This window comes from Notolepis coatsorum (genome assembly GCF_963971535.1).
Source record: "Notolepis coatsorum genome assembly, chromosome: 11".
Classification (NCBI taxonomy): domain Eukaryota; kingdom Metazoa; phylum Chordata; class Actinopteri; order Aulopiformes; family Paralepididae; genus Notolepis; species Notolepis coatsorum.
Genome location: NC_140175.1, coordinates 39,670,608 through 39,683,107, shown reverse-complemented (window position 1 = coordinate 39,683,107; position 12,500 = coordinate 39,670,608). Strand labels below are relative to the sequence as shown.

The 12,500-nt window shown below is 47.2% G+C and overlaps 1 protein-coding gene across 1 annotated transcript in view; it reads left to right on the top strand.

The window, feature by feature from the left end:
* Window positions 1-12,500, top strand: part of LOC311237098 (mediator of RNA polymerase II transcription subunit 13-like) — a gene marked incomplete at its 5' end in the record, with an annotated part of 118,034 nt that overhangs the window by 57,148 nt on the left and 48,386 nt on the right. The gene's annotated exons all lie outside the window — the stretch shown is intronic.

Below are 12,500 nucleotides of genomic sequence, written 5' to 3'. Positions count from 1 at the left end.
AGTTATCACGTTCTTCTATTCTTGGTTCTTTAGTTTGTATTAGTATTTCCTTGTTAAAGTAGTCTTCTTGGGTTAAACACGGGTTTTGGTGTCGGTTTTGCACATAGGTTGCGTGCCTTTGAGCCAGGGTCGTAACACCAACACACACAACAGGCTCTGAAGCTCTACTCAACACACACAACAGGCTCTGAAGCTCTACCCAACACACACAACAGGCTCTGAAGCTCTACTCAACACACACAACAGGCTCTGAAGCTCTACTCAACACACACAACAGGCTCTGAAGCTCTACTCAACACACACAACAGGCTCTGAAGCTCTACTCAACACACACAACAGGCTCTGAAGCTCTACTCAACACACACAACAGGCTCTGAAGCTCTACCCAACACACACAACAGGCTCTGAAGCTCTACCCAACACACACAACAGGCTCTGAAGCTCTACCCAACACACACAACAGGCTCTGAAGCTCTACTCAACACACACAACAGGCTCTGAAGCACTACCCAACACACACAACAGGCTCTGAAGCTCTACCCAACACACACAACAGGCTCTGAAGCTTCTACCCAACACACACAACAGGCTCTGAAGCTCTACCCAACACACACAACAGGCTCTGAAGCTCTACTCAACACACACAACAGGCTCTGAAGCTCTACCCAACACACACAACAGGCTCTGAAGCTCTACCCAACACACACAACAGGCTCTGAAGCTATACCCAACACACACACCAGGCTCTGAAGCTTCTACCCAACACACACAACAGGCTCTGAAGCTCTACCCAACACACACAACAGGCTCTGAAGCTCTACCCAACACACACAACAGGGTTTGAAGCTCTACCCAACACACACAACAGCCTCTGAAGCTCTACTCAACACACACAACAGGCTCTGAAGCTCTACCCAACACACACAACAGGCTCTGAAGCTCTACCCAACACACACAACAGGCTCTGAAGCTCTACTCAACACACACAACAGGCTCTGAAGCTCTACTCAACACACACAACAGGCTCTGAAGCTCTACCCAACACACACAACAGGCTCTGAAGCTTCTACCCAACACACACAACAGGCTCTGAAGCTCTACCCAACACACACAACAGGCTCTGAAGCTCTACTCAACACACACAACAGGCTCTGAAGCTCTACCCAACACACACAACAGGCTCTGAAGCTCTACCCAACACACACAACAGGCTCTGAAGCTATACCCAACACACACACCAGGCTCTGAAGCTTCTACCCAACACACACAACAGGCTCTGAAGCTCTACCCAACACACACAACAGGCTCTGAAGCTCTACCCAACACACACAACAGGGTTTGAAGCTCTACCCAACACACACAACAGCCTCTGAAGCTCTACTCAACACACACAACAGGCTCTGAAGCTCTACCCAACACACACAACAGGCTCTGAAGCTCTACCCAACACACACAACAGGCTCTGAAGCTCTACCCAACACACACAACAGCCTCTGAAGCTCTACTCAACACACACAACAGGCTCTGAAGCTCTACCCAACACACACAATAGGCTCTGAAGCTCTACTCAACACACACAACAGGCTCTGAAGCTCTACCCAACACACACAACAGGCTCTGAAGCTCTACTCAACACACACAACAGGCTCTGAAGCTCTACCCAACACACACAATAGGCTCTGAAGCTCTACTCAACACACACAACAGGCTCTGAAGCTCTACCCAACACACACAACAGGCTCTGAAGCTCTACCCAACACACACAACAGGCTCTGAAGCTTCTACCCAACACACACAACAGGGTTTGAAGCTCTACCCAACACACAGAACAGGGTTTGAAGCTCTACCCAACACACACAACAGCCTCTGAAGCTCTACTCAACACACACAACAGGCTCTGAAGCTCTACCCAACACACACAACAGGCTCTGAAGCTCTACCCAACACACACAACAGGCTCTGAAGCTTCTACCCAACACACACAACAGGCTCTGAAGCTCTACTCAACACACACAACAGGCTCTGAAGCTCTACCCAACACACACAACAGGCTCTGAAGCACTACTCAACACACACAACAGGCTCTGAAGCTCTACTCAACACACACAACAGGCTCTGAAGCTCTACCCAACACACACAACAGGCTCTGAAGCTCTACCCAACACACACAACAGGCTCTGAAGCTCTACCCAACACACACAATAGGCTCTGAAGCTCTACTCAACACACACAACATTCTAATGAAGTTGTCCCAATGGCTACATGGCTGAAAACTATAGCGGTTATAGAATAAAAAAAAGTCTAATTCGGAGAGAACATTCCAAAACTTGCACCTGAAAGGTCAATTCAATCATTTAAAGATGTTAACAGAAATTGCAATTTACTTCAGGATGTAAACAGAGTTTTTTTTAATTTATATGCTCATGATAAAGCATTTGCTCTCAATTATCTGCTAGCAGTTTGGATAATGTAACCTTCTCAAGACAAATGAGATTTCATTGTTAGAATTTTGAGGAAAATCCACTGCCTGACTTGATCGAATTTAAATGTGACCTTATACCCAACACACACACACGCACGCACGCACACACACACACACACACACACACACACACACACACACACACACACACACACACACACACACACACACACACACACACACACACACACACACACACACACACACACACACACAATGACACTAGTACCCCAAGTCTGCATATGGCATGTCTTCACCTTTTCTTAATAGCATTAGTGAATGTGAATGGAAGTTAAAAACCTGGCATTTTCTACTAAGCCGTGGAGTTTACTGAAGTTAATCCTCCTGATATTTACACTTGGTGGGATGATTCACATCAGTACATCCTCAGCCAGAAGAAAATAAAATGTAGAAAATGTTGTGGCTTGGATATTGTTTTCCCTTTTCACTATGGTACACACTAGGGATGCCCCGATCACGTTTTTTGCCACCGATACCGATCACCGATCGTCGTGAGCCATATCGGCCGATACCGATCCGATCGTTTTTGATTAAAAAAGAAATTAAAAATTATTTTATATAATTATTTTTTTTATTTTTTTTATAAAATATATATATTATATAATTAGACTTGTACTTGTATTATCTGCGAGACATCGCCACCACGCAACAAGCTCCACTGTCTGTGTGTACTCTAGTAGCCTCCAGCTATGGCCAGGATTCTCCGGAGCTGCAGCTAGGCCCTATACTCGAGTAGCCTGCAGCTACGGCCAGGATTCTCCGGAGGTGCAGCTGGACCCTATTGATCATATTCAACAACATGCCCTCAGCTCGAATACGCACCGAATGAGTGTTATAAAACATTGATATCAGGAGCTATCTGTGGCTACTGCTGGCCGGCTATATAACGTTGATACAGCGCCTCTGAACTATTTAGTTCAGTGGGACATTTAGTTTTGAACAGTGAGCTGGCGTCAGCTAACATGAGCTAGCTGAGGTATCATACACGTCTCTACTAGAGTTTGCTGGAGCGTTTGTTGATGTCAGGAGCTATCGGTAGCTGGCCGGCTACATACCGTTCGGTTAGACAATGCCTCATCATGTATTGGACTGGAAGTGAATGGTTGACTGGGTAATTTTGTAACGGTAGCTAACGTTAGCTAAGGGAGACGCCGTCCTCCCGGCTCCCGTCCCACTAGACTAGACTACTAGACCCGTGTTTACATGCGCGCGGGAGGGGCTGGAGGGAGGAGCAGACGCCGCACATTATTACCGATCACCGATCGCATATTTATACTGATTATCGGCCGATAGCGATCGGTGGCCGATCGATCGGGGCATCCCTAGTACACACCATAAAGCACCATGAAACAAGTAGTTCAGAGTAGTGCACTGCAACCTTGCCCAGGCCCGACGGGGCCCGGCCCGGCCCGGCGGGTTCGGGCTGGGTAGGGCTTTTTTTTAAATAAATAATTCGGGCTCGGCCGGGCCCGGGCACCGCCGTTTTTTATTATTTTTTTTATTGCGTTTTTTTTTTTTTTTTTTTTTCTCATATAACTAGGGTTATATGATAACCTTCGTTTTAAGATTCGCTTTCTCTTTTGCGCCAGAGAAACATTTGGATGTAATTACTGCAGCGCGCAGGGAGAAGAACTCAGGGGACAAGTTCAACTCGATTGGTTGTGTTGGAATATAGCCAGTTGGCGAACGTTTTAATTTGTTCTTGGGATGTATGTAGCCGGTTTTGTTAACGGTGTTCAACGCGTTGCTGACGTCGTGGTGAGTGATATGTTTATTATTTGCTGGGTCGCGACTCGCTACCTGTTTTGTTGCTCTGCTCGAAATCTGATTTCTGTTTTCTGTTTGTTTGTTTGACTGAGTAGGCTATTGTGTGTCGTGTGTGTGTGTGTGTCAAAGAAGATTCTATAGCCTTCAATACGTTTTGAGGCTGATGTGTGAGTCAGTCTATATAAGCAAGCACTGGGAGAGACGGCATTGCGAAATGCTTCTTCGTTTTGTTTATTTATTACGTTCATATAAAACCGTGTTTCGAATATTTAAAACAAATACAAAAAAAATTATATTTTAATAATAATAATAATAATAATTTTTTTCTGGTTTTCATGCGGGCTAGGGCTTAAAATATTATTTACAGTCGGGCTTATTTTCGGGCAGGGCCTTAAGTTCAAGGGCTCGGGCAGGGCTCTGGCTTTATTTCAAGGCCCTTGCAGACCACTAGTTCAGAGGCTACCAGACGCCCTCTCACAGGGGAGTAAAGTGGTGTTCAGAGGCTACCAGACGCCCTCTCACAGGGGAGTAAAGTGGTGTTCAGAGGCTACCAGACGCCCTCTCACAGGGGAGTAAGTGGTGTTGTTCAGAGGCTACCAGACGCCCTCTCACAGGGGAGTAAATTGGTGTTGTTCAGAGGCTACCAGACGCCCTCTCACAGGGGAGTAAAGTGGGTTCAGAGGCTACCAGACGCCCTCTCACAGGGGAGTAAATTGGTGTTGTTCAGAGGCTACCAGACGCCCTCTCACAGGGGAGTAAAGTGGTGTTCAGAGGCTACCAGACGCCCTCTCACAGGGGAGTAAAGTGGTGTTTAGAGGCTACCAGACGCCCTCTCACGGGAGTAAAGTGGTGTTGTTCAGAGGCTACCAGACGCCCTCTCACAGGGGAGTAAAGTGGTGTTGTTCAGAGGCTACCAGACGCCCTCTCACAGGGGAGTAAAGTGGTGTTCAGAGGCTACCAGACGCCCTCTCACAGGGGAGTAAAGTGTTGTTCAGAGGCTACCAGACGCCCTCTCACAGGGGAGTAAAGTGGTGTTGTTCAGAGGCTACCAGACGCCCTCTCACAGGGGAGTAAAGTGATGTTGTTCAGAGGCTACCAGACGCCCTCTCACAGGGGAGTGAAGTGTTGTTCAGAGGCTACCAGACGCCCTCTCACAGGGGAGTAAAGTGTTGTTCAGAGGCTACCAGACGCCCTCTCACAGGGGAGTGAAGTGTTGTTCAGAGGCTACCAGACGCCCTCTCACAGGGGAGTGAAGTGGTGTTCAGAGGCTACCAGACGCCCTCTCACAGGGGAGTAAAGTGGTGTTTAGAGGCTACCAGACGCCCTCTCACAGGGGAGTAAGTGGTGTTCAGAGGCTACCAGACGCCCTCTCACAGGGGAGTAAAGTGGTGTTGTTCAGAGGCTACCAGACGCCCTCTCACAGGGGAGTAAAGTGTTGTTCAGAGGCTACCAGACGCCCTCTCACAGGGGAGTAAAGTGTTGTTCAGAGGCTACCAGACGCCCTCTCACAGGGGAGTAAAGTGGTGTTGTTCAGAGGCTACCAGACGCCCTCTCACAGGGGAGTAAAGTGGTGTTCAGAGGCTACCAGACGCCCTCTCACAGGGGAGTAAAGTGGTGTTGTTCAGAGGCTACCAGACACCCTCTCACAGGGGAGTAAAGTGGTGTTGTTCAGAGGCTACCAGACGCCCTCTCACTGGGGAGTAAAGTGGTGTTGTTCAGAGGCTACCAGACGCCCTCTCACAGGGGAGTAAAGTGTTGTTCAGATGCTACCAGACGCCCTCTCACAGGGGAGTAAAGTGCTGTTGTTCAGAGGCTACCAGACGCCCTCTCACAGGGGAGTGAAGTGTTGTTCAGAGGCTACCAGACGCCCTCTCACAGGGGAGTGAAGTGGTGTTCAGAGGCTACCAGACGCCCTCTCACAGGGGAGTAAAGTGGTGTTTAGAGGCTACCAGACGCCCTCTCACAGGGGAGTAAGTGGTGTTCAGAGGCTACCAGACGCCCTCTCACAGGGGAGTAAAGTGTTGTTCAGAGGCTACCAGACGCCCTCTCACAGGGGAGTAAGTGGTGTTCAGAGGCTACCAGACGCCCTCTCACAGGGGAGTAAAGTGGTGTTGTTCAGAGGCTACCAGACACCCTCTCACAGGGGAGTAAAGTGGTGTTGTTCAGAGGCTACCAGACGCCCTCTCACAGGGGAGTAAAGTGATGTTGTTCAGAGGCTACCAGACGCCCTCTCACAGGGGAGTAAAGTGGTGTTCAGAGGCTACCAGACGCCCTCTCACAGGGGAGTAAAGTGGTGTTGTTCAGAGGCTACCAGACGCCCTCTCACAGGGGAGTAAAGTGGTGTTCAGAGGCTACCAGACACCCTCTCACAGGGGAGTAAAGTGGTGTTGTTCAGAGGCTACCAGACGCCCTCTCACAGGGGAGTAAAGTGTTGTTCAGAGGCTACCAGACGCCCTCTCACAGGGGAGTAAAGTGGTGTTGTTCAGAGGCTACCAGACGCCCTCTCACTGGGGAGTAAAGTGTTGTTCAGAGGCTACCAGACGCCCTCTCACAGGGGAGTGAAGTGTTGTTCAGAGGCTACCAGACGCCCTCTCACAGGGGAGTAAGTGGTATTGTTCAGAGGCTACCAGAAGCCCTCTCACTGGGGAGTAAAGTGTTGTTCAGAGGCTACCAGGCGCCCTCTCACAGGGGAGTAAAGTGTTGTTCAGAGGCTACCAGACGCCCTCTCACAGGGGAGTAAAGTGGTGTTGTTCAGAGGCTACCAGACGCCCTCTCACTGGGGAGTAAAGTGTTGTTCAGAGGCTACCAGACGCCCTCTCACAGGGGAGTAAGTGGTGTTGTTCAGAGGCTACCAGACGCCCTCTCACAGGGGAGTGAAGTGTTGTTCAGAGGCTACCAGACGCCCTCTCACAGGGGTGTAAGTGGTGTTGTTCAGAGGCTACCAGACGCCCTCTCACAGGGGTGTAAGTGGTGTTGTTCAGAGGCTACCAGACGCCCTCTCACAGGGGAGTGAAGTGTTGTTCAGAGGCTACCAGACGCCCTCTCACAGGGGAGTAAAGTGTTGTTCAGAGGCTACCAGACGCCCTCTCACAGGGGAGTAAGTGGTATTGTTCAGAGGCTACCAGACGCCTTCTCACAGGGGAGTAAAGTGGTGTTCAGAGGCTACCAGACACCCTCTCACAGGGGAGTAAAGTGGTGTTCAGAGGCTACCAGACACCCTCTCACAGGGGAGTAAAGTGGTGTTCAGAGGCTACCAGACGCCCTCTCACAGGGGAGTAAAGTGGTGTTGTTCAGAGGCTACCAGACGCCCTCTCACAGGGGAGTAAAGTGGTGTTGTTCAGAGGCTACCAGACGCCCTCTCACAGGGGAGTGAAGTGTTGTTCAGAGGCTACCAGACGCCCTCTCACAGGGGAGTAAAGTGATGTTGTTCAGAGGCTACCAGACGCCCTCTCACAGGGGAGTGAAGTGTTGTTCAGAGGCTACCAGACGCCCTCTCACAGGGGAGTGAAGTGGTGTTGTTCAGAGGCTACCAGACGCCCTCTCACAGGGGAGTAAAGTGGTGTTGTTCAGAGGCTACCAGACGCCCTCTCACAGGGGAGTAAAGTGGTGTTGTTCAGAGGCTACCAGACGCCCTCTCACAGGGGAGTAAAGTGGTGTTGTTCAGAGGCTACCAGACGCCCTCTCACAGGGGAGTAAAGTGGTGTTGTTCAGAGGCTACCAGACACCCTCTCACAGGGGAGTAAAGTGGTGTTCAGAGGCTACCAGACGCCCTCTCACTGGGGAGTAAAGTGGTGTTGTTCAGAGGCTACCAGACGCCCTCTCACAGGGGAGTAAAGTGGTGTTGTTCAGAGGCTACCAGACGCCCTCTCACAGGGGAGTAAAGTGTTGTTCAGATGCTACCAGACGCCCTCTCACAGGGGAGTAAAGTGGTGTTGTTCAGAGGCTACCAGACGCCCTCTCACAGGGGAGTAAAGTGATGTTGTTCAGATGCTACCAGACGCCCTCTCACAGGGGAGTAAAGTGATGTTGTTCAGATGCTACCAGACGCCCTCTCACAGGGGAGTGAAGTGGTCTTGTTCAGAGGCTACCAGACGCCCTCTCACAGGGGAGTAAAGTGATGTTGTTCAGAGGCTACCAGACGCCCTCTCACAGGGGAGTGAAGTGATGTTGTTCAGAGGCTACCAGACGCCTTCTCACAGGGGAGTAAAGTGGTGTTGTTCAGAGGCTACCAGACACCCTCTCACAGGGGAGTAATGGGGAGGGATGAGTGGGTGGAGAGAAGACAAGGGGAGAAGGAGAGGAAAGGAGGAGAGGAAAGGAGGAGAGGCCCCGGGGAGCGACTCACAGCTCAGTCTAATCAGGCCTATCGACTGTCTGACCCCACAGCACTGATTAGACGTGATTGAAATGGGAGCTTCCAAGAGCAGCGGTGTCCCGGAGAGCAGGGTGTGTGCAGCAGCAGCAGCAGCAGCACCGCCTCCTTCTGGTGACAGTGGAGGAGGTTTCAGGAAGAAGGTTCCAGAGTCTATATTTGATATACAGTATGAGCTGGTACAGTAAGTGTGTCAGTATTTCCTTGGTTAGAGAGAGAGAGAGAGAGAGAGAGAGAGAGAGAGAGAGAGAGAGAGAGAGAGAGAGAGAGAGAGAGAGAGAGAGAGAGAGAGAGAGAGAGAGAGAGAGAGAGAGAGAGAGAGAGAGAGAGAGAGAGAGCGAGGACATTGCCAAGGCTTGTGTAAGTCTTATTACTGACCCACTTTTTGGCTCGAGCCACACACACACACTGGAGAGTCATTTGTGTGGCTGGGGCTCCTCTGTATGGAATGAATGAGGGAGATGTAACGCTGAGTAGAGGTTGATTAATCAGCACTGATAGGACATTATCGGCCGTTTACAGTATGTTACCGATATACCGACGATATCCCGGTGCCGTGCCATAAGTCCGACCATTATTCTGAAAGCCCAATAGTGTGAAAATGTTCCCCTTGGACTGAAAGCCCATTAATCTGACAGCTCATTATACCAAAAACAAAACCCATTGCTCCGAAATCCCTTTGCTCCAAATAGTTTGAAACGAAGCCCATTAGTCCGACGGCCCTTTGCTTCGAAAACACACTCTCGCTGGAGTCTGTTGCCCTTAACATCTTAGTGTATTTTGAAACACGAAGAAACTGTTTGCAAAACGCTTGCTGTTTAGTATGCCCATTGGCAATATTTTTTTAGATGTTTAAAAAATTACTTCAATTCAAAATAATTATATTAAATTGAACATATTTTAACAATTTTTTTGCCGAAAACATAGAACTACGTTTCTGTCGCCCGGTCGTTGAGAGCCGGAAACGTAGATCTATGTTTTTCTCACGGTATTTCTTTTATTCGCTATTGCCATTCATTTATTCAGCGGGGCACCTTGTGCATGCTGTACTGAGTGTGTCTGAGCTGGCAGATGGTCTTATACCACCCTCTAACGCCTTTCGGCCATTATTGCACCCCGTTAGAAACGGGTTAGTTTCTTTTCTTTACCGAGCTGCGGCGTGGGGGCGGGTCCTAAACACTCCGGCAAAACACACGCTTGTAGGGATGGTTTGGACTACTGACCCCGTTGAAGTGCAATGCCCAACAATGTCGGAGACAGGATCGCTGTGGATAACTGGAATGGCGATGAGATAATTGGATTTATTTTTTTGCATTACATCAGAGACCAGGTACGGACACTATATATGAAAGCTTGCATTGATCTGATATTTATTTATATGGCCATTGAAGCTATCTGTGTTTTATGTGTATGGCTGTTTGCCGTTGGGTTGCAGGAGGGGGGGGGGGGCGTGCCGGTCTAACCCACATTGCATGCGTGCACGAGGAAGGATAATAATAATGATCTAGCGTTGATTTCAGGAAGATCCGATAATCAGGCGAAAAATGACGTGGTTATTATAAATTATTTTCCCTGGAATTACTCAGAAGCAACCGAACTATATTCATATCCAAAACGGTATAAAACGGAAATGTACGGATGAAAAAATTATCTGTTTTTTGCACGTTGACCAGAAGCAACTCACTGAGACTCGACAGTGTTATTAGACCCATAGCTATACTATAAAATATAGGTTTAGCTCTACAAACTACAACTACGTTTACATGGGGTTAATGGACGGCAAGGAAGGGGTCACTTCCCGGAAGGGGCGTGGCACTCAATGTGTTAATATAACATATATATATATGTGTACAAATATATGTACATATATAACATATATATATGTATGTACTGTATGTACGTATGTTTGTATAATTGTATGTATTCTGACGTACAATATACAACATGACACTTAGTTTACCCTACTGTAGTTGATGCTGCAGTAGGCAACTTTGGAGAAATTAGCAAGAGTTTACCTGCCTAGCAGAAATAGATCAAGCTCTGCATCACTTTTCAAAACGAAGGTTTTCCACAGACTTCCAGCAGCACCAGCAGCTTTAAGCTGAATTAAAGAATAATAATAATAATAATAATAATTCCCGGGCTCTGATTGACAGGTGGTTTTGCTCATTGTGTGTGTGTTGTGTATTTCCGAGGAATGCAATGGTGGTGTTAGTTTTCCGATGCGACCCAGGGAACACTACTTGGCAGGCCAAAAACATCAATCAGATTTTATTTACACAACACCACCTCTTAAAACCGCAGATAAACGTGTTAAACAACCATTATAAAAAGGGGAGAGCAGATACAGTCAGCCTCTGCTAACCCTAACGTCAAAGGCTTCTGAAGCAGCAATGCATAACTTACCACCACCACCACCAATGAGCTGGGATTGACATTGTAAAACATGTTTTTCTTTTTTTAACTGAAATGTTTCTTTGATGCTAGTCATTCTACGTCTGTGGTTGTATAATGTCTTCTTAATGAACCCTTAAAGGTTTGAAAGAGAGTTGTTACTTCAAAGACATTCTGTTCACTGACTGCTGGCCCTGTCCATGGTGCTGAATTGGCGGGGATTCTGTCCTTAATAGGCTTTCTGGCCTTACACCAAACAACATTTCAAGCAATTTTACCTCAGTTGGTGCCCCTGTCACCCGAGTTGTTAGATGCATGCTGATCAAAAACTCAGTCGGAGTCGTCTTAATACAGTGTTTTTGTCGTATTGGCTGTTCCGTAAATTTTCTTTTGATAAAATCTTTTTTATTTTTATTTAAAAAAATGTCCACCAAAACACAATACAATAATACAAGGGACACCACAAGACAATACTTCAACAATATTAACTACAATAACGATAAGACATTCAGAAATAATAAAAATAACAATAAATACATAGTACAAAAACATACGGCAACAGTAACGCACTAATAATAATACAAAACAAAAGGAAATATTAAATACAGATCTAAACTTAACTAATAAATAACTGTTCCGTAAAAATTCTACATATTTCATATTCGGGAGTTTTAAGTCTTGGCTCATGCACCCCCTACTGTATGATTTACAACCCTACAGTATCAACAGTCAATTCAACTAGCTGGCTGATCAATTAAAAACGAATAGGTATACATTCAAACCCAAACTGATCTAGCATCTCGTATAGAGCCTCTTTTGTGAAACCGCATTTATACAGAGAAGCGAGATTCAGAAAGCTTGCAGAGATCTTGTCTGAGGGACATGTTTAATCATCGGATTTTTCTAAAGAATGCACCTATAAATTATACAGCATGTGCGCACTGCTCCATGCCTGTGGACCTCTATCATGACCCAAGCATTTCCTGATCGTAGCACATAAATCCATAATGGCCTTTTTGTTGAATCTCTATTTCGTGATAGCTTGTTCATTTGTTGAGTCAGAGAAAGTGCCAGATAGAGAGAGATAGAGAGAGAGAGAGAGAGAGGAGAGAGAGAGAGAGAGAGAGAGAGAGAGAGAGAGAGAGAGAGAGGGAGAGGGAGAGAGAGAGGGAGAGAGAGAGAGAGAGAGAGAGAGAGAGAGGTGGATGCTCACGAGATGAGACCAGATGAATAATAATAATAATAATATTAGTGACCTCAAAGGCAAAACATTGTTGCCTTTAGCCAGAACCTTTATACCAGTCTATACCATACGTTGATTAAAAACTCTCTTTATCTCTTTATCAAATTAAATAAAATACAGTAGCATGGGCTTATATTCAGATCAGACCTATAGGAGTGCGTCTGTCTATATATATATAAACACACACCCATGTGTTTTTCAGTTCTTCAATTTGTTAGTCT